At 51.3% G+C, this 19,189-nt stretch overlaps 1 long non-coding RNA gene across 1 annotated transcript in view; it reads left to right on the top strand.

Annotated features, from left to right (window-relative positions):
* LOC106027961 (uncharacterized) overlaps positions 1–19,189 on the top strand; it is a 67,039-nt gene that overhangs the window by 35,120 nt on the left and 12,730 nt on the right. Inside the window, exon 4 of the long non-coding RNA XR_010042978.1 lies at positions 13,741–13,868. This is a non-coding gene — a long non-coding RNA (uncharacterized LOC106027961). The remainder of the gene's footprint in view (positions 1–13,740; positions 13,869–19,189) is intronic.

The following is a 19,189-nucleotide window of genomic DNA, read 5'->3' as shown; positions in this document are numbered from 1 at the left end:
GGCCCATTTCACGGAGAAGGGGGCTAGTGATGCAGTTAAGAGGATAGAGATTTAGATTTATGCTAGGTTGATAGCTGGGAAACTCCAGGCTATCATCTGTGAAACGGGGGCTGAATCCCAGCTTTATGGAGGTAACTGTGAGGATTAAGTGGGGGGCTGTCCACAGGACACATAGTAGGGGGCTCAGCTAAAATGAAGGGCTCTTTGAAGGGAGGCAGGGGAATGTAACTGGGTGTCTGTCCTGGTCCTCCCTAGAGCTGGAGAGAAAGCTCCAGGCTTTCTGTATATCCCGGCTTCTTTATCTAAACAGCAGCCCAGAGTAGGGGTAGCGGAGGGGAGAGGTGTTTGTTTGAACAGCCGACGGAGCTGAGAGGCCTCTGGTGTCCATTAGCAGGTTCCTGCTGAGCTGCAGAAGGTGGAGGCTGGGGAAGTGAAGATCAGTGGCAGCTGTGCCATCCTGAAAGCAGTTTCCAACTCTAGTTATCTTAATGCATCCTCACAATAACCCTGGCAATTGCTGGCTCCCTCTTTCTGTTGGGGAGATTAGAGCCCAGAGGGGTCAACTGCCTTGGCCAAAGCCATGCAGCAATGCAGCAGCTAGAGGAAGACAAAGTGGGAAGGGGCGACATTTCTAAAGGATGGTGATCTCCTGCCTGTCTTTGTCTGGCTTAACTCTTGCTTGCTGCAATCGCATGTGGTTCTGGTTTGTTTTGTGGGGTGATAAAGCTCAGACTCTGAGCCGACACTTGGGTCCAAATCCTGGCTGTGCTGTTTCTGAAGTGTGGGTCTTAAGGAAACCACTGAGCTTCCAGAGCCTGGGTTTTTTATCTGTCTCATAGGGATAATAGTGCCAGCCCATATATAGCTTTGCAATCCCATGCATAGCTCTACTGCTGCTGGATAACGGTGTCCTTAGTCACATCATTTGTCTGGGCCTCAGTGTTTTCATCTGCCAAATGGCATGCTGTCTACTTGCATCTGTTGGTCAGGATTTTAGTATTCATGACAACCAAGGATGCTGGTCCTTTTGTTCCCACTCTGCAAATGAGGAAATGAGACTGGGTGGATGGGCTGATAGATCTATAGTTATGGCTGGTGACCAGGACAATCCAACTCATAACAGGCCTTGAGGCTCCTAAGCCCACAGTCTCACCATGTGCCTCCTCCAGGGAATCCTTTAGGGCATGTCAGCTTGCTAGGGACTGTGGAGTCCGGGGCTGGTCCCTGTCCTTGATGCTGGAACATGGAGATGTGGGGCACTAGTCCTCTCTGGGGAAGGTGGCAAGCCCTGGGCCACGGCAGGAGAGCCCTTACCAGCACTGGAGTGCTGGTAATGACCCTGTTTTCACGTGGCGGTGCTCGTGGTCTTCCCCTTCGCTCCACTCTGCTCCCAGAGCTCCCACTTGGAGCAAGGCGGCAGCAGGTTATGTAATGAAGAGTGGGTTACGTAAGGATGGCGTAGGCCCCAGCGGGGCTGGGGAGCCGAGCTGGCCTCAGGGACCTGCAGAGCCCCCAGCAGAGCAGGGCAGGGCAGGCTTCTGCACTCACAGTGCTCAGTAACCCACCTGGAGGCTGGGCCTGCAGCCTGATCTGCAGCAGCCAGCAGACGGGAGGGAGGAAGGGAGTGCCGGTCAGGAAGCCAGGAGTCCACCAGGAGTCCTCGCTTGGACCTTGCTTTCTTATGACTTGGAAAATCCCTTCCCTTGCAGGCCTGCTTTTTTTCTGAAAAACTGAACAGAGGTGACCTGCGCAATCTCCAGGGGGTCTCCCATTCCAGGGTGCTCTATTTCTCTCCCCTGCTTTAGGAGATTTCTGGGTTTGGGCGCTGACTCCCTGGACACGTTCTCTCAGTGGGTCCTGATGCCCCTGCTTGTCTAGCAGGGAGCATGAGCTCCGTTGTTGCTGAAGGATCTGGATTCAGGGCTCTGGAGGTGGGCAGGAGAGAGAGCCAGGCGGTTCATCCTCTGTCCTCTCTGTGCTTTGATGATGCTGTAGCTGAGGTCAGCCATACCTGGTAGCAACAGCAGTAGCGACAAAGGCCAGGCCCTATGCTAAGCCCCTTAGCAGGCATCACCTCATAAAATTCTCATAAAAGCCTTAGGAAGTCAATATTTTTACTGACCTTATTTTTACAAGTAGGGGCTGAGGCTCAGAGAGCACCAAACCTGCACAGCCAGTAAACGGCCAACCCAGCATTTGATTCCAGGCTCGTTAGACTCCGGCTTCCACAGTGTGTGCTTGGCCTCGTTCTCTCCAGAGACCACAGAAGTGGGCATGGCCAGATGGTGTAAACAGCCCTGTTCCCTGGTTGAAGCTTTGAGGAATGTCCGTCCCCCTCACTAGCCACCCCCAGACCTCTCTGGACTCACCACCCCCACGTTGTTCCCTTTGTGCCACCCACAGCGGCCATGATGGCATCTGTAGAGTGGGTAGCACAGCCTGCAGGCTGTGTGGGCAGTTGGCACAGGGATACTTGGGCACTGGTATTTTTAAACCACTGTACTGGCCGGCGTCTGTAGTTGGCTCAGGCAGGGTGAGGGCTTCTCCTGTGAGCCCCGTGGAGCCTTGAATGGGAAACTCGGGCATCACTGGTGGCAGGAGGTATCTGCCATGCCAGAAAGGGGGAGGTTTGGAAATGCGGTGCGATCTGTGTCCCTTGGGTGCTGGGAGCCCAGCATCCTGAGTAAAGCTCATGGGAGTTGAGGGCAGGTCTGAAGCTGTGGCTTGAAGGAGAAAACCAGGAGTGGACCTGGGAGAGAAGAGGGAGGAGGGCCAAACAGGAGGCAGCACTGCAGTGACCTTAGGCGGGAATGGCGGGAATGGGTGGAAAGGCCCTGAGCAAGCATGGAACCTCACCCACTCCTTTGGGCTGGGGAAGCTGAGGTCCCCAGAAGGAAAGGGAAGCATCAGATTCCACTGTGACAAAGTGGTGAATGAGGATGGGACTCCCAAGCAAGAGCCCTTTGGACTAACTTCATCCTGGCCCCAGGGAGGTCCTGTTCACAGGGGCCTCTGCGCCTGGTGAGAGTTTTCTCTGTTCAAAATGGGGATTAAGGAAGAGAAAGGGGACAAGAAGAAGGAGGAGGGGGAAGAGGTAGAGGAGGAGAGGGAAGAGAGCAGGAAGAAGTGGACAGGAGAGGAGGAGGAGAAGGAGGAGGACTCTGCGCTCACTTCAGATTTCCATACTAAAGGAGACAAGGGTTTCATAATGGAGGCCTCAGGATGGTGGAAAAGAACCAGGAGTTTGTGATGTGAGTGGGAGTAGAGGGTTCACCAGGTCCATCGGGCCCTGGGTCTGTCCCTTGCACCTTCCCTTCTGACACTTGCTGTATTTCCCTGTCCTAACCCTGGTACCACAGGGCCCTTCACTCATTGCACAGGGCAGACAGGTCCGGGGCGTAGAGGCCCTGCAGGAGACTTGCTCATTGTTGCGAACTGGAGGTCTTTTCATGAAAGAGGAAGGGTTAGGGGTTTGGATAAGCTGGGATCTGGATAAGCAGCCTTCAAGGTAGTGCTGCATAGATTTTTCATGTCCAGAAGGGTGGGCCTACTGAGAGGGGAGAAGAGTTTACCCACTGATCCACCTGTGATCTACCCACCCAGGAACCCAGCTATCCATATCCACCCATCCACTCGTCCAAGAAAGGTTGGGGTAGATTGTGTGAGTGTCATGCTTGGAGGAGGAGACGCACAGAAAGGAGAGGGGCAGGGAAAGAGAGTCATCCACTCCTTCCTTCTTTCATCTGTCCACCCGTGATCACCAAACCCATTCATTCACCCACTTGCACACCTATATATTCATCCATCTACCTATCCACTCAGCTCCATTTCAGATTCTCCTGTTTATCCACATACATATTCCACCTTCCTACCCACCCACTCATCCATCCATGTAGGTTTGAGGTCAGATTATACATAGTCTTTGAATGCCAGCCTCAAGAAGTGAATGTGTATGCATGTATGCATAAACACAGTACTAGGGATGGGATCCAGGGTCTTATGCATGCCAGGCAAGCACTCAACCACTGATCTACATCCCCAACGTTTTCTTAATTTTAATTAGAGACAGGCTCTCCATACATTGCTCGCTACGGGCTCAAGCTTGTGGTCCTTCTGTCTTGGTAGCTGCGGTTACAGGTGTGAGGGCGTTAGTGTAGGTGAAAGTTATCTTTCGAGACAGCTGCCAAGGACAGGAGGTTGGTTTATGTGATAGCCCAGGTGCATGCTGGAAGCTGGTTAGCAGGCATAGTCGGGCAAATCCTGGAGTACGTAGGGCTGAGATATTTCAAGAAGGGACTTTTCTGCATCTTCCTGTAAATTTTAAAAAGAGTTGGGAATCAAATAGGGCACAATTAGTGTCACAAGCGAAACACCTGGGTTATGTACTTAGTAAGCCAGTTTATACCAACTGCAGAGTGCGGGGCAGCAGACCAAATGATCTGGATTGCTTGTTCTCAGAAATTCTTAGAGGAGAGAGAACCCAGCCAGGCTCAGTTCGGTGCAGGGCTGGGTGACAAATATTTTTGAGTGAACAAACAATGTGGAAGTAGTGGCTTACAAAGGCTCCTGCTTTTGAGTAGAGATTACTAGTAGCCTTCAGGATCAAAGCCAATCCTGGACTTTTGGGAGGCCTGGTCTTATAGAGGAGCCACCATGGTCACCTCTCTTTGCCTATGTCCCCATCAGCCCCTTAGATTACTTTCTCTCCATGCCCAAGGTGTCTAAAACACTCTGGATATCGGACAGTGCTTGTGGAATGAATGCATGGACTGTTAGCCAACAAATACCTATCCAGTAGTTACTGTGAGCCAGGTGTTGGTCTAGAAGATGAGACAGATTCCTCATCCTTAGGATCACAGTGTAGAGCTCATTTGGTTTAAAAACCATACAAGTGAGCCAGGCACACCCCGCTGTTTCCTGAGGTCTGTGCCAATCAGTCCTTGAAAGGTGCCAGGGGGTGGTGCGTCTACACCTGATGGTTATTTCTAGGAAGAAAAGCAAAGAGAGGGCAATACCTCCTGAGAAGCTAAGACCAGTGGGGATCCTGACTACTGTTCCTTAAGCACTTGCTATGTGTAATTGGTTTGTACTTGGCCCTCTGTGGTCTCTGGTTCTGCATCCACTGATTCAATCAAAGTTAAAGATGATTTGGAAATAAATTATCTGTGCCGAACATGTACAGACTTTTCCCCTCGTCCTTATTCCCTAAACAATACGGTAATAACAACTATTTACGTAGCATTTCCAGTGCATGAGGAGCTGTCATGGGGAAGGAACTTGAGTATCTGCGGATTTTGGTGGCTATGGGTTGTCCTGGAAGCAGTCCCTTGTGGTTACTGAGGGAGGCTGCATATACCACCTGCTCCTGCGTGCTTCACTCACCCCGTGAGACAGGCTATTTTATTTGCTCAGTTTCACAGAGAAAGAACTAAGATCCCAAGAGCTGACTCAGCCCAGCCATGGAGTGGGGGAGAAAATGTGGTAGACGCTGGAGCTGAATTCACTCTGTTTGGCTGATAGCCTGCTCTTACCCACTTGGCCTGCCTGGGAGGGTGAAGGAAGGTGGCAAGAGGGCTCTTCAGGAGCTGGTCCCTGCTTAGAAGGACTTTGGAGAGCCGTCCTGGGTGTGCTCTTATCCTGGAGTGTGGAACTGTGGTTGGTGGCTCCAGGCAGACCTGCCCAGACAGGCCTCTTGCCCTCGCACGCTGAGAAGGCCACTGGGTAATACAAATCATGCCTGTCCGCGTCTATATGGATCTTGTAAGTTTACACAAGTCTCTGAATAAAAATTACACGCTGCTGTAATTTGTAAGTGCCAAGCTGCACTCATAGCTGCAGGTGGAGGTGCCGAGTGCTGGGGAGAGCTGTCAATAGCTCTGGGCCCTGCTGGGCTGCAGGGGAACAGTCAGTAAGAGCTGCTGCTGCTCAGCTGGCCAAGGTGGCAGGAGGGGGACCTGGTTCTATAGCGGGGTTGGGGGTTGACTCAGCTCTGGTTACTCGGCAAATGTGTATTAATTTCTTGCCCATATGGAGGCCCCTCAGAAACCAGCAATGTGACCGCCATGACACAGTTGTCATAGCTAACTCTCATGGAGCCCTTTCTGCAGCCCCAGAGCTGGGCTAACAGCCTCTTCTTCTTCTTCTTCTTCTTCTTCTTCTTCTTCTTCTTCTTCTTCTTCTTCTTCTTCTTCTTCTTCTTCACAACCACCCTGAGAAGTAGATGCTGTGTCATCCCTGTTTTATGAAGGCAAAACCAGGCTCACAGAGGTTAAGCAATTCACTCAAGGTTGCCAAGACAGTAATTGCTAGAGATGATCCCAAATTAACTCTGAAAGATTCAAACATCTGGCTCGTAGCCACGATGCTGTTTTGCCCAGGCCTGGTTCCTCCCCCTGATACTCATCAAAGATAGCTGATTTGGAGGAGCAGACCACAGCGGTGGACTCTTAGATGATTCTGGGAACAAACTCAGGCCAACTTACTGTGTGTGCAACGGTAACCTTTTGTGCATTCACATGCTTGTCTGTACGTGGGTTTGAGATTTTGCGTGTGCCACATGCTCAGAGTTGTGTGTGTTATGCTTACGTTTACATATGCTCGCTTGCTCACATGTGTGTTTGCAAGGGAAGGGCTGGATGTTTCATATCTTACTGGCATACATGTGTGTTTATGAGCTAATATGCATAGCATGTATCTAATTTTTATTGCAGGCATGCATCTCTGTGATTTATAGGTATTCACTACTCTCATTCTCACAATAACCCTATAAAGTGGGTACTATTTATCTCCCCAAATCATAAGCAAGATCAAGGCTCAAGGAAGGGACCAGGTTCCAAGTGACCTCCATGTGATCACAGCATCATTTTCTTCTTTTATACCCTCTGCTCTTGTTTCTGGGCATGTGGCTTAGTTGTTGGTTCTCCACGTCCACTGCACTGGGGTTGGTCATGACACCCAGGTTGACAAATCGGAGTCACTGTGATGGGCTCACAATCCCATGAGCAGCGCCTGAGGGTAGTTGTTCAGTATCACTCGAGATGCGGGCTGCACATGGGAGCCTCACATTCCTGCCCCTGCCCTCCTTTCCAGACCTGAGGAATTGGAGTCTCTGGGGCTGGGCTTCCTCAAGCCCTTGTGAACTTAGGAGCCTGGACCCTGAAGCCACACTGTCTGGACGGGGTTGGTTGGAATTCCTGCTCTGATGTTCACTGGGTATGGACGAGGTGTATCTGCATTCTGTGCCTCAACTTCCTCATCCATGAGCAGAGATAATACTAGTCCAGGTCTGTTTGAGGATTAAACAGGTGAAGTCATAGAAAGCACCTAGAGCAATCTCTAGGGAGGCTTGCTGTCACGGTTGTTATGCAGGGATGCGCATGTGACCCAAGCGTGCCTGGTGGGTATCAGCCCTGGGGCTTTGCTGGCACTGTTAGAAAACAGTGCCTTTCTCTACTGCAGCAGGAGGTAAGCCAGGAGATGCTGGCAACCACATGCCACCTCACCAGGAGAGCTCGCCTGAGGGAAAGTGACAGAGAGGGAGAGAAAGGTGTCCCTGTGGACATTTTGAGTACCTGTCCATTTCATGAGCAGATACATCTCTGAGCTGGGTCCCTACATCTTCCCATGAAGCATCCTGCCAAGTGCCCGATGTGACCTACACGTTTTGTGCAGTGACCCCCCAGTGAGTCCACGGCTGGTCAGCAAGTTGGGGCAATGTTGGAGCTCCCAGGGCCCAGACTTGCACCTGTTCTGGGCTGTGGTTCCCCAGTGAGATGACTCTAGGCCCCACCGCCCAGTCTTTGGGGCCAGTTCTCTCGAGGGCACATCTGCAGGCTGACTGTTTCTTCACCAGCATCTAGACTCCCACCACTCAGTCTCTCTGGAAATGGAGACTTTTAAGCCATATGGGAACACTGTGAAGAGGCTCCTCGGCTTTTCAAGTGCCAAACAGATCTTTGCTCTGCCCAGGACCCTGTAGCTACTGCTGGGTTCCATCACTGACCATGCCAGGCCCTCAGCCCCAAGCCTGAAGATGGGTTGAGGTCAGATGTTGAGGACCCCAGGGACAATGGCTATGTCCATTTCTTTTCTTCCTTCTTTAGTCAGGGTATCAGAAGATGTGCTCATTTCTCCACCTTGGTCTCTGCCTTCCTGCTTCTTTCCCAGCTGGCTCTCTCTGCTTGCCCCCCGCCTTCACCCCTTTAGCTTGCCCCCCACCTTGCTCAGCTTCCCACTACTCCCTAAACCCCTTTCTCCACCTTCCACCCTCCCCATTTTGAACTCCTATCTTCCCCTCATCTCCCAAACACTTATCCCCCTTTAATGTCCCCTGTCTGACTTCCCGTCTCTCGCAGCCTCCCAGCTCACCCCACACACCCCCCGTTCCCAGGACTCCTCACTTTGTCCTAATCCCAGGGCTCTCTGGGTTTCTCCATCCCCTCTGATCTATAGCCCTGCCTCTGGCAGCAACCTCACACCTGTCTTCCCCCCTCACTTCCTCTCCTGCAGGTGGCCTGCTGCCAGTTGGGTACCAGCAGGGTTGCCATGGGAACTACTGAACAGCTTAGGAAGCTGCCATAGATCTAATCACAGGCTGTGAGGCTTCAAGGAACAGCTCACTTTCTGGACGGAAGACCGGTGCTGACAGCCGATTAGGCAGATTTGGGGGGGCGGTGAGGGAAGGGAGAGCAGGTGTCACAGAAGATGTCAACCTAGGCAAGGGCCATCTCAGGTGACCTGGGGCAGGAGGCCAGTTCCACTCAGCCTGCACCGTCTGTGGCTCCCTGGCACCCTCAGCGCCTCTGGGATTTTCCTGAGGAGATCACTGATGCTACATTTGTTCCCTCCTTGTTCTTCTATCACTCTCATTCATTTGTTCGCTCGCCCGACACCCCCGTTTTGGTGGAGAGGGGTGCTCTTGGGCCTTCACAAGATGGCTCCTCACACAAGAGTCTTCCTCTTGTGCATTCAGAGTCCCTGGCTGGGGAAATCAGAGCTGGGCAGGAGGGCCTTGCTACCTGGGAACAGTCAGGGGACTGGGAGTGTGCTGCACAGGAGGTCCTTGAGCCATGTCTCTAAGGGAGGGAGAAGAGATCATGAACCAAGCCAAGGCAAGGGCCCTGCTGACTGTAGGCCCCAGACTCTGCAGGTCATGGACTCTGTCTCTGAGTACAAATCCCAGCCTGTTGGGAAACAACAGGAGTCTCAACTGCAAACATTTCTGTAGGGCTTTGAGGTGAGGCCCATAGAAGCCCCCTTACAGCTGACCCAACGATAGGCTAGGTGTGGCCCCACCCCTCGGAAATTAGCCGCAGTTCACAGCACCCAGGGGCCCCCATCAGTGGTCTGTGTTTGGGAAGCAGAAGGTGTAGGGCTGAGACAGGTGTCCTTCCCACTTACTACTCTTCCAAACCCATTTTAGTTGTGTGGCTGACAAGACTGTGTCACAGCTTGGCAGGCCAGAAGGGCCAGCAGCTTGGTCTCATCTTAGATGGCTCCCCTTGGTACCAGTCTTTTGGTTTCTCTCCTCCAAGTCAGAGCCTGTGTTTGCACATAATTTGCATACATTTGCATATGGTTTTGCAGGGATCAGTATAACATGAGAAAACACATTTTTCTCACTAGGGTGCTTGCAGCCTTCATCAGAGCCCAGGTGCATAGATAACAGGGGGCTCTACAATTGTTCCCTCCTGCGGGACACCACACCTGCCTTCCTCCCTCCCCATACCATGGAGTCTAGCTAGACCCCAAGTCAAACTAGAGCCCCAAAACTGGGAAGCCATGGCAGCCAGAAAGCCTGATTCCACAGGTCCTTGCGTGGCTCCTTGTTTGCTCTGTGACTTGGGTGGGTCATTGTTTCTCTCAGTGTCTCCACCAGCCTCTGATGGGTTCAGGGTTGACTGCAGAGGGGATGGAGGGTTTGCACGGGAAGAAGTGTTCTCTGTCATTATATAGTTCTCTGACTCTGCTCACTGCGTGCTTACAATGTACCAGGCCCTCTGTTCTGGAGGGAGCAGAAGCAGCCATGATTCCTGCTCTGGAGGAATTTCTGGGAGACTTATTTTAATCAAATGACTAACCAAGCCAATGTGCTGTTGCTACACAAACACAATCATGGTGCCATGTGGGAATTCAGAGATAGTCTAGAAGGTCATGGAAGACTTCTTGCAGGAAGTGTCTTTCAGTTGAGATGTTAAGTGTGAGATGTTATCTAGGTAAGGAGGGACTGGGAGAATCTTCTAGGTAGAAGAATATGTGCAAAGGCCCTGGAGGGGCAAGGAGCAGGTGACTGTGCAAAAGGGAGAGGAAGGCAGGGTGGTCGAGTGGAGAGGGATGGGGAGAGAGAATAGGCAGCACGTGGGGCTGGCTCCTCAGCATCTTCCTGGCTCACTACTGAAAGCTCTTTAACACTGTGATGCCTTTATTTTGAACATAATGGGAACTATCAAGCGAGGGAAGGATGCTAGGGGATGTGGAGAATGGGTGGAACCAAATGGAGCATCAGCAGGGGTCTGTGGGGATCCTAGGTGAGGGGAGGCCGGGTATGAGTTGGGGGCAAGAAGATGGTGAAAGAAAGAAGGGAAAGAAGTCATGAAGGCGTCAGGCAGTGACAGGCTTGGAGGGAGACTGTGGACATGGAGTATGGGGGTCTTACAATAACCTCTAGATTTCTGGGCACCCTGGTTCAGGAGCACCCTGATAAGAGGTGGACCTGGGCTGGAGGAACCCAGAGCTGGAAGCACATTTTTGTTCTGTTTGCATTGCCTTGGAGGCCTCCTAGTGGCAGCTGGGTAGAAGAGTCTGGAGCTCAGGGAGGGGGGAACAGGGCTATTGTGTCCCCTAACCCACCGCCCAGTCTCAAAAGCCCTCATGCATCCCACATTTTCTAGAAACCCCAGGCTCGTTTGTCTTTATATTACTATTTTAGGTTTATTTCTAAGTCACCCAGAGATCTGGGAAATGGTGCTGTGTTTATTCACACATCTGTCTTCCCCGCCAGGCTGGGGGTACCTTAGCATAGAGACTTTCCCCCGTGTTCACCGTGCCTACGCAGGCCTCACACCCAGCAGTGTTTAGTGTGCACTTGTTGAATAAATGGCCAGATGCCAGGGTTTTATTTTATGTATTTTGCCTCCTCTACCCTTGGAATTTTCAAAGGTAATAACTGGGTTTCGTGCTCAGTTGCGCCCTCCACAGAGCCAGGCCTGCACACAGCTGGTGCTCAGTACAGGTTTGTGGCTTATTCCCACAGTGGCCTTTTCCTAAAAAAGTTGACTCCAGATTCAGGTCCCTGCATGAAGCCGCCGTCCCCGCTGGTGTAATGGATACATATTTCTCATTGTTCACGTGTCCTGCCTCCCCTGCCAGCACCATATTAAATGGCTGTTCAGCAGCTCAAGTGCACAAATATTCCTTTCAAAATTATTACATTCACCTTTTGTTGGCGGAACATGCCGCTTGAAACATCCGCACCTCTTATTGAGTGTGGGTGTTTGCTTTCCGATTCCGCCTCAATAGCACTGCGGAGGGCACAGGCCTTGGCAGGCTTCTAGGTGCCTGCCTGCCCAGTAGTGCCTGGACCCACGGCCAATGAGGGAGCTGAGTCTGGTCTAACCTGAGCTGACCCAGGGAGGGCAGTCGTCACCATCACATCACTGTCTTCACCACTGACACCAGTGTCAGTGTCACCCTGTCACCATTACTGTGGCCATCACCACCATTCGCCCCACCATCACAGCTATAACCTTAACAATACCGCCTCCAGGCTTAGTCTCCAGGTCCAGTAGAAAAATGGGCTATTGTCACTACTATGGTGGTCACTATCTCTCCCACTGTCATCAGCACCATCACCACCACCACCACCACCACCACCACCATGCCACCATCACCATGACCACCATGACCACCATCATCACCACAGTTATCAAAACTCTGTTGAGCTCTTTACTTGTGATAGATGTGCATACTTTTATTTAACCTTTAAAATGAACTTAGAGGCAATAAGATACATTTTTTTCTTACTTTACAGGCAAGAAAACTCAAGCTCAGAGACATTAAGAAAATTTCCCAATATCACATAGCCAGCCACTGGTGAAGTTTGTATTTTAAATACTCATGTCAGAGGATATTTATTGAATATTTATTAGCTTGCAAGATGTAGGACTTCCTATTATTAGGGGGCAAGAAAATGAGTATTTCCTGGGTGGGGGAATCTCTTTAGCTCTCTGGGAGAGGTCAGATGCAAATCACTGTACAAACAGCTTAAAGATGTGTCCTTTTTTTTTTTTTTTTTTTTTTTTTGGTGGAACCAGGGATCAAACTCACGAACTTGCACCTGTCAAGCAGATGCTTACGCTGCTGAGCTAAATCCCCAGTCCCAAAGATGTGTCTTAAAAGAGACACAAGCAAGCTACCTGAGGGCCTCAGAGCAGGAAGGTCATTTGGGCCTAAGACCCATACCTAGGTTTCCCCATAATACATATAATTTGATAAAATCTGTACCAAGTGTTTCGGTCCTTAAGAGCCTTCTTGTCTTTATGATTGCTGCAGGAGTGTGGCCATCTCCAGGGCAGATTGCGTTGTCTCTCTAATTTTGCATACCCACTCCCAGGCCATTCATGTGGCACAGGTTTCCCAGGCTGCCATCTTGGTCTCCAACTGGAGAGAAGGTTGACATCCTATTTGTGGATGGAGAAAACTGATTCCCAGAAAAGAGAAGGGCTTATTGAGGTGGAGTAAACTTCACTGTTTAGTTCCCCAACAGCTCAGCCATTCAGTGAGCACTGCAGGACTCTAAGCTTATCAAGAACAGAAGGGGAAGCCTCCCAATGCGGATTCTCTTTGCTCATCTCTCTTTGTGCAGTAAAAGGTGGGAGTGGAGATGGGGGATCTGGTCTAGTCATCGCTCTTCCCTTGATCCCTTACCTCAAGGTAAGCTGGGGAACCTGGAGAAGGGAGTTGAGAGCTCTTTGTCCACCAGTCCTTCAGGAATTCATAGTTCCCATGACTGGCCAGGGAATCCTTCCTTTAGGGGACAAAGGCCCCAAGCATATGGCTTGGTCCCCCGATTCTATCAGGAAAACTGGGCCAGCAGCATTTCAGTCTGGGTGGCTGGCCAGGCGTGGCAGTCTGGCCTTTTTCCTTGGAGGCCAGGGCAGGCAAGAGGGAGAGTTGAGGGATTGAAGTCTGAGTGATGAATAGAACTCCCACCTTTTGGCATCCTCTCAAGAGACTGCGGTAAAGCATCCAGCTTGCCTTTTGATGATTCCTGAGTTGTGAGACTCAGGTTTTTTGAGTGTGACTCATGCTGATGTTGACTTCAAGGGGAGGCAAGACAGCCTGGCTCTCAGAGGCTATGCTTGATTCCTCCATTTGCTCATTTGGCAAATAGTTTTTGACCTCTTCAAAGGGCCAGGGACTGTACTGAGAAGGGGCTTTGTGGTTTCTTTCCTGGTGGGGAAGAAGGGAAGGCAGACATGACTGCATAGTTCCACAAAGGGAAATGTAATTTTAAACAATTTTGAGCTGTACCCCAAAGAAGCAGGGCTGCTAAGGGAAAACGGAAGTGCTTTTGGGTGTCCCAATGGGTGCACGTAGGGAGTGTCACTTGGCACTGGATAGGCTGAGCTTAAGCCAGAGCACTGGGTCAGGCAGGCTGCATTTTAATGCACCATTCTAAGTGCTTCACTGTGTAAATATGAACTCATGTCCTTAGCCCTATGAGAACCTATTGTTTTGCAGAATGGGAAATAGGCAGAGAAACCTTGAGTGAATTGTCCAGGAATAGACAGCAGGGGGAAGATTGGAACTCAGGATCTTCGACTTCAGAATCCAGTCTCTTATGAACACATTCCTCATGTTTCTGGCAGGTAAGTGGGTTTAACAGGGGCAAGATGGAGTGGGCTTTGGGATAAGGGTGAGAACCAAGCTGATGGGATGGAGCTGCATGGAAAATGGATACAGAGCCTTAAAGAGGCAAATGGGACCAGTGCAGCTGGCACTAGGGATCGAGGTGCAGGATGGCAGGGCAAGGTGGATAGGGCTGTATCATGTATGGATTAGAAGTTCGGTTGGTTTGGGGTCAGATCTTCGTTGTGTCTTTTCTCTGCCTGGCTCTGAGCACACTGTCTGGCACCTAGTGGGAGATGCTGACCATGATCTGGTAAAGAATTGAATAGGAGGGAGAGAAGTCCAACCCTCACCCGTCTTGGCACTCTCTGTTTGCACTGTCCATCAAAATACCCGGGGGACTGTTAAACATCTGGCCCTGGAAAGTCTGGTTTAGTACCTCTTGAATGGGCTTGGGGATCTGTCTTTCTAAAATGCTTTTGGATGACTCTGACTTAGCCTGGCTGGCCACTGGGCACTCTGGGAAGCCAGTGGTTCATCCTACAATGGAAGCAATAGATGGGGGTCGGTGCTCCCTTGCAGACACCTCCTGGGGACACACTTAAACCCTCTCTTTGTCTCTTGTCTCAGTGTTTGCTACAGCAATGTGACAGGACCACTGTTGGTAAGAAGGTGTTCATGGCTCCTTCAGGGCCATGGCTATCAGTTACCCAAGAATATGTTCTGGGTCATAGCTGACATTGAGTTTTATATATTCTGGAGATCACCTGGAGAGAGATGAGGTTGGAGATGAGGAATGGGAGGAGAGCAGAGAGACAGGGTGAGCAGAGAGGGAAGCCAGAGCCAAGCGAGGGTGCTGAGGTGACCCTGGGTATGGGGCCCTCCTGAGCAGCAGCAGTTCTGAGCATCAGTCAGGAAGGCACCCGCTCTCCCAACCTTTCTCAGAGCATCAAAGGAGTCACAGGGGAGGTAAACATATCCTACAGGTGTCTGGGAGGGGACAGCAGCCCTCCCTACACCCTCCTGCAGAGCTGAGAGCTTCAGTAGCTGGAAAGAGCCACTTCCCTCCACTTGGTAGAACCAGTTGGGCCAGACTTTATTGCCTTCCTGGCTGGGATGGACTGGCCACTCCCATGAGCCCTCCTGGTCACAAAGTTCCACCCCTCCCTGGAGCTCATAATTTTCCTCTTTTGGAGCAGGTAAAGCAGGAAGGGTTGGAGAAGGTTAGAAAGAGCAGCCTTGCCAGGCCTGGTGACATCTGTGACCCTACTTTATCTTGCCAGGGCTCAAGATGGGAGCTGTGAGGACCCCAGAGATGCCCTGCATTTGGGTCATTGTCAGATGAACTGGGAGCCCCTCAGGCCAGAAGTGGGGCTGGCCTGTGTCCCCAGCTAGGAAACAAGGAGGGGCCAGAGATTGTGCCTGTAGCTACTAACATTAAGCTCTCAGGTCGGCTTCCTGCCCCAGGCCTTCCAGGTCCCTATCCTACTTTGGGTTTACCCACAGCCCCAGCCTCAGCCCTCAGCCGCCATTCTCTCCACCACTCTTTGTCTTTCATTCTTGGCATTCGCATTGACTTAGTCCATTTTCCGTTGTCATAACAAACTCCCTCTTTATGGCTTGTGTCTAGATGTTTCCTCCAAAGCTTCATGCAATCGTGGGGGGCTCTTCAGAGGTGACTGAATCTACAGTGTGTGGTGCTGGGATTAAGGGTGTGTGATTGCTGAATCATCTCACTGATTGGTTTGGCAGAGTTCTGGTTGGTATTAAGCATGAGGGGGCTACAACCACCTTAGGGCAGGTAGCCTGTGTAAAATATGTGGGACCAAAAGCCAATGTGCTCTTGACTGCCTGCTTGTGGATTACTTTTTCTCTCTGATGCGCCTCTGTCATGCCACCCTGCCTTGGAGCCAGCTGATTATGGACTGAAACCTCCACAAACTGTGAGCTAAATAAAACTTTCCTCCTTTCACTTTGGGTGTGAAGTATTTTGTCTCAGCAGTGAAGAAAGTAACTAAGACATACCTGATGCTGGGTAATGCATAAAATAAAGAGGTTCATTTAACTCACAGGTTTGGAAGTTCAAGAGCATGGTCTTGGTTTCTGCTAGACTGTGGTGAGGGCATTGTGGCATCTGGCATCATGGTGGGAGCATTGTAGGGAAGACTTTCGCCTTTCTAACCACCCTCTCTGGAGGGAACCAACTTATATTGTTGTAAGACCACCACTAATTCCTTCTGAGGGCAGAGCCCCCTTGACCTAATCATTTTGCTCTGGGCTCAAAGTCTTAAAAGGCCACCACTCCCTCATATCACCATACTGGGGACCAAGTTTCCAGCACACAAATTGCACCCAAACCATGGTGCTCGGGCACACCAAACCCCACCAGATTTGGGGATGTTGAATGTGCTTTCCCCACACAGAATGCCTTCCCTGGGCCTTTGCACGGCCAGCTCTTTCTCACCATTCACCCCTCAGAGAAGCCTTTCATAATCACCCTCCCCCAAGTAGCTTTCAACCACTTGCCACTGTGTGACCCAGTTTTATTTTTTACTGTGCTACTACCCTTCCCAAAACTTATGGGCCTTGTTAAAATAGGGGTTCTGTCCTTCCTGGCCTGTGGGCCCTGCCCTCATCGGTACCCAGAAGACACAGACACTGAATACTTGTTTGTGGATGAATTAAATGAAGGAAGGGAAGAGGGAAGACAGGCAGCTAGAGTAGCTATCTCGCCTAGGTATTATGAAGGCCTGCTTGAAGGGAGATATTATCAGCATCCTACACTTGAGGAAGGCAGGGTTCCAAGAGGCAAGGTCACGGGGCTGGGACCCAGATCTAGGATTCTGCCCCCAGTGCTCTCAGGCTTTCCATTCTCTCAGGCTGCCCATCCTTCACCAGCTATGAGACAGTGGGAACTACTCTTTGTGTCTTAGACACAGGCGATGACTCCTGGGGAAGTCACTGGCACTGCCACCTACAGGCCCTTTGTGGTAGTGCATCCAGGAGGGTTCCTGGTTCCCAAGGTTTTGGTGATTCTCAGAGACAGAGCTTTGGAGAACAGGGCTGGGAACAAGTCAGCTGTGTGCTTCACCCACCGCCTATTGCAGCTGCGTGCTGGAGGTGCCAGGGCAGGTACCCAGTCACAATGCAGCATTGCCGCAGAAGAGGGGTTCTGGCAGCACCATGGAGGCTCACTCCCCAGCTAGTCCCTGCACCACGGCTCAAGTACCGAGCCTTCTTTATGGCACAGAGGTGCCCAGGCCTGGCCCACAGGATGGTAACATGGGTGGCTGCGGTCTGCTTCATCGGTCACCTATTGGCACCTCTGTCAGCTCCTGAGCCAGGGTGGTTTATCACGGTCAAGGAGTCACATGGTCAATAGAGTCACGTGGGTATAGGGTCAAGTTCCATGCCTGCCATTTACTGGCTGGGCGATGTTAGGCAGATCACACAGCTCCCTGAGGCTCAGTTTCCCCATTTGTGAAAGAATGCTAATCAAAAAATCTAGCCCAGAGGAAGTCATGTGGGCAGTGGCTCATCTCCTTCCTGTCTGGCCACATTTTCAGCTGGGCCGTACCTGGCCAGGTCCTCTGCCTGCATGCCTCTCCTTGCCTGGCCTCCAGGGGCAGTGTCTCATCCTAGGAGGCGAATCCTGGCTCCTCTGGCCCCTCCAGGGCTAGATGACAAGGTCTGTCATGATCAGGGTGTGCGGACCAGGGCTCTGTATCCCTAGCACCTAGCTTAGGACCCAGCACAGAGCCAAAGCCAAGGGAGGAACACTTAGATCAAAGAAAGAATTAAACTTCGGAATGAATTAACGAGCAGAGGAAGGAATGATGGAAAGGTGGAAGGAGACGGAGGAGGGAGAAATGAAAAAATTATGGAAAAGGAGAAAGGAAATGGGGGCGGAAAGCAGGAGGTAAAAACAAAGAGATGAGAAAGGAAAGAAGGGTGAGAAGGTAGATGGCCTCAGGCTTCAGATCCCCGGAGGGCTCCCACCCCGCAGTGCTGGCACCTCTGAGCCTGTCCCCTCTCCTCTCTGCCTGCCTCTCTCCAGCAGAAGTCTTCAGTTGCCTCCGGCTCCCACAAAATATTCATTGTTCTCTTGCCTGCTCTGCTCCATCTCTCCCTGCCTCTGAGGTGCCAAGAGGAGGGGACTGATCAGAGCGAGGCATGTCTGTCACCAGGCACAGTGGGGCTGATTCATAGAAAGATGCTCCTCTTCGGCAGGCTGGGGTGCAGGGCTGGCTCAGCCCTGGTGCCTCTCCCTGGCGGTTCTGCCTGTGCCTTCCCCGGTGGGCTCCCACAGGGGATGAGAAGGACACAGCCTGTGGGCTGGAGAATTGTTGTAGGATAATTAGAGTCCGAGGAATCTTGGCTGGGGTAGAGAAGGCGAGTGCCCTGGAGGTTGGAGGAGGCCAGGAAGTAGTCCAGCCTGTGCTGGCCTTGGAGAGCCACAACTCAGCTGGGGATGCTGGAACCACTCGTGGATGATTCCTTGAGCAAGACCTGGGGAAGCTGGACTCTGGTGATTGGGATGGAAGAGAAGGGGCAGACTTTTCAAGTGAGGCTAGAGGCTGAGCTAGGAAAGCATGAGAAAGTAGAGTCTTTGCAGGATGAGAGGCACAGGTCAAGATTCAGAGAGGCTGGAGGCCTCACAGGCTCGGCTGGCCCGTCTGAGATGAAGGCACAGGGAACCGGTCAAGAGCTCCTCTTTATTGTGCCTCTACTACATGCTAGGTCCCAGTCCGTCCTCACACTGGCCTTCCACCATCAGCATTGATACTTTCCTGGGTGAGGAAACTATGATTTGGAGAGGTCAAGATAAGCTCTCACCTATGGCCAGACAATATCAGGGACAAGACTTGATTAGGGTGGTCTAGCCCTGTGGCCTCCCTGGGCAGGGCTCCCTTTTAAGAATGGTTTTTTAATTTCTGTTTTTTTTTTTTTTTTTTTGTCTTTTTCCTTTTTATCGGTACCGGGGATCGAACTCACGACTGCCTGCTTGCAAGGCAGGCACTTATGCCACTGAGCTAAATCCCCAGCCCCAATTTATTAATTTCTAAAAAAATGCAATACATGCTACTTGTGTTGGAAAGCAAAGGAGAGTTCAAACAAGAAAGTAAGATTACCTTGAAATCAAGATAAATTTTTTTGTAGTGAAGCTTTTGTGTCTAGGGCTCTTCTCTACCCCAGGGGAATCTGTGGGCAGAGATTTCTAGAAGGGGAATGGCTGGGTCAGAGCAGGGCTGCTTTGGGAATGGGAGAGTGAGAAGAGGGCAGGGGTCCTGCGAGTCCACCCCAAACCAAGGACGATTCCCACCTAAGGGCCCTGGGAGTC

The sequence above is a fragment of the Cavia porcellus genome, unplaced genomic scaffold (assembly GCF_034190915.1).
Source record: "Cavia porcellus strain 051 isolate PalLab524CR breed Dunkin Hartley unplaced genomic scaffold, mCavPor4.1 scaffold_25, whole genome shotgun sequence".
Lineage (NCBI taxonomy): Eukaryota > Metazoa > Chordata > Mammalia > Rodentia > Caviidae > Cavia > Cavia porcellus.
Note: the sequence above shows the minus strand (reverse complement) of the source record. Positions and strands in the feature narration are given on the sequence as shown.